Source organism: Hermetia illucens, chromosome 4 (genome assembly GCF_905115235.1).
Source record: "Hermetia illucens chromosome 4, iHerIll2.2.curated.20191125, whole genome shotgun sequence".
Taxonomy (NCBI): Eukaryota; Metazoa; Arthropoda; class Insecta; order Diptera; family Stratiomyidae; genus Hermetia; species Hermetia illucens.
This window is the reverse complement of record NC_051852.1, coordinates 169,563,819-169,567,002: the sequence shown is the minus strand read 5'-3', so window position 1 is coordinate 169,567,002 and position 3,184 is coordinate 169,563,819. Positions and strand designations below refer to the sequence as shown.

The window sequence follows — 3,184 nt, the reverse complement described above, 5'->3', positions numbered from 1 at the left end:
TGTTTCTTCAAATGAGCCATGAGGTTCATTTTGTATCATTGATTAGTGGAGAATGTATGATCCCGATAACAATAAAGAATAAAATGGGTTGTGTGTTTGTAATCGTCCGTCTGTGACGAGGACGGTGGGGTTTTGAATTGTGTGTATATGATGGATGTATATGGGAGACCAAATTCAATATTGTTGAGACTTGGGGAGAATATGATGGCTTTTGGTGGAGATTTAAACCTAGCATCAAGTATGTGTCTATCCAACGACATACGTGTCTGCATTGGGGGAAAAGTAAAGAAAAAGGAGAGTTTAATATGTGCCGAAAACGTAGGAGATCACGATTCGACAATATTATGTAATCGTATACGGGTTATATATATGTGGGATATATACCCATATAGAGAGCAACTATATGCCCTATATTAATAGTTTTTTAAAAACTGACTTTATGAAGACAAAGTTTTTATGATGGGAAAAAGAACTTTGTCGGCATATGTCAATATATATAATCAATTAAATGTGGATCAGGGCTTTTTGTGTGATTGTGAAAGGGGAAACAAACTTTAATTTGAACGATTTGTGAAAATAACTGTATAAGTGAGAAGTTACGTTATAAGAAATTGAGAAAAAAGTTTAGAAAAAAAATATATAAACATATCATTTTTGAAGGTTTTTCCTTGCTGCAGTTTTTTCACACATTGTCGTGTAATTTGCACTGTCCACTTCACTGTTTTATGAATGTTAGATTAAGTGTTTACGGACGGAAGGAAATGTTAAGGAGTTGTTTTAAGAGGAATAAGTATAATTGTCTTTGGGGGTAACACTGTGACAAAAGGGGGGTGACACTTCAAGAACACAATGAGGGTTTTTCACATTACACTACGATATTTGAGAAGAAATTGAATATTTTACTGACGACAAAAAAAGGAAACAGAAATTGCTATTAACGTCATTACGTTGACGAAAAACATACTATTACGTTGACGAGAAAGGGGATCTAAGCACTGAAAAGCTTGCATAATATCGTCCTGAGGGAGATGATATCGCGAACACGGTTGAATGATGACTGACTATCCTCTTGGGTGTCATTAGGAAGGAAGACTTGTGCTTGAGATGGATATGGCTAGGAGGGGTATAATGATACGTATAAACCTGTTGTGGGAAAAGGGTTTATGTGCATGTGGTGCTTTTCAGGTAGGGGTTTTTTTTAACTGTTCCACTCATGTTGGCTGCCACCATCAAAGTTACTCTTTCTTTTGATAAATTTCCTCCTGTGTATCTTTCGCCTTTAAATTTCAACATCTTGTCTGGGATTAGTTTATAAAACAACGCAGTCTTATTCACAGCGAAAATTTCTCCATCACTAAATTGCGCGCGTAAATTAGGCCAAACTTGTTCTAACCAATCGCTTACATCTTTCTGTTAAACTAATAAAGACTCTCCGATAAATGGTTAGCTGCCTTAAGCAGGGGTCCATTTACGGGTATTCCCCGGTTACGCTTAGGCTTAAATCACTGTAAAAGTGCTTGATGTGCTTATTCTTAAGTGGTAGTCCCCACACGTTTAGTTTTTAAAACATTGGCATTGGCCGAGGGTTCTATCTTATCTTCTCTTTATCGTCGATATTGTCGAATGAGACACACCGAATTCCCTCGCGATGGCTACATTTGATTCAATAGCTTTGAAATAATGTTATATTGCACCTTTTTCTTTTTCTTCAATTCAACTATTTCCCGCAGCAGAGAGGGTGCAAACCGAAATGCGGGCGGCGAAAAATTAGGCCCCTTAAACCGAAGTCGTACTATGCGGATACGTTTTCGTAGTACGTTTATATAAATTCTAACTTGAGTTCGCGTTTACGTCGGTAAACACGGTCCAAATTTGAAATGTTGCAATGAACAAAATAAAATGAGTTAGTCATAAAGCACTCTAGAACGTCGATTACACGAGTCATATCACAAATAACGCGCACGAATTGTTAGTGATTAACTCAGAATCTTGTTTTTCTGAAAGTACTTTCACGGTAGACGAGATTACTAAAAAAAATAGAAATTTAACATATTGTAAAATTAAACACTTTGTTAAAGCCACCACCATTTTTTTTTTTAAAGTTTGCATTTTGACAAACCTTTTGTTCGGCGACACTGCCACTCACTGTAACTATAATACATATAACCCCTTGATACAATCAACTTGCACGCTTATAATCGCTTATAATGCTTATAATCGCTTACACGCTCAACGCTAACACCCGCTGTAAACCATAACCCAACCTTAAATTTAACGTCCCTGAAAAAAACTGAAAATGAACCTTTTTTTTGTAATTTCGATGAGAGATCTTACATCTAAAAAGGTTTTGCGAAAAGGTAGCTTGATATAAAGCTACTTTTATCTTAATGTCTATTTGAAACGGATTATTATTACAATTGTTTGGCCACCCCAACTTTCTCTGTGATTTACTTTACTGGGCATGTTCTTAAGATATACTCGTGCAGAGATTTTCACCAAAGACACGTTAACTTTTGCAAATAAGCGCCCGCACTAAAGGCACAAGAAGAACATCTTTTCAAGCTTAATTTGTATTTTAATGGCGTTCTTGTGCGCAGTTAGAGCGTTAGTAGAAAAGATAGATATTACGGGAAGAGTGAAGTATTGGTTGACATTTTGCTGTTTACTGTTAAATTATTTGCTCATTAGTGTGAAGTATAACTTCGAAACAACGGTATATGTGTCCTCGGTAGTATAGTGGTCAGTATCCCCGCCTGTCACGCGGGAGACCGGGGTTCGATTCCCCGCCGGGGAGGACTTTTTTTTAATTTCCTACATCAAAAAAGATAAACACATTTATTTACTTATTTCAAACCAAACAAAGCTTATTTTTTCGAATAGGCAACTGAATTGTTTGCACTAGGGAGACTAGGATGTTGAGAGAAACTTTGCCAAGCTATATTTGAAAGACTGTTTAGAATGGTCTGCAGAATAGTGGACCCTCAGTAAATTAAAGGCTCCACAGCATATTGGGCTCGTTATTTATTTAATTTAACGGACAACAAACAGAGTAAACTCTTATTACTTATTGTCCTCAGGAGGAGGAGAAAGCAATAATAATCCTATGCGCAAAACTACTTACAGAAGAGAAGTTAAAAGGGTCAAACTGTTGTGCTTAGGAATCAGAGAATGACAGTAGACTTCG

At 36.6% G+C, this 3,184-nt stretch overlaps 1 non-coding gene across 1 annotated transcript; it reads left to right on the top strand.

The window, feature by feature from the left end:
• Nucleotides 1-2,722: 2,722 nt before the first annotated feature.
• Trnad-guc lies at nt 2,723-2,794 on the top strand. The gene has a single exon. It is a non-coding gene; the product is annotated as a tRNA-Asp (tRNA).
• The last annotated feature ends 390 nt before the right edge of the window (nt 2,795-3,184 follow it).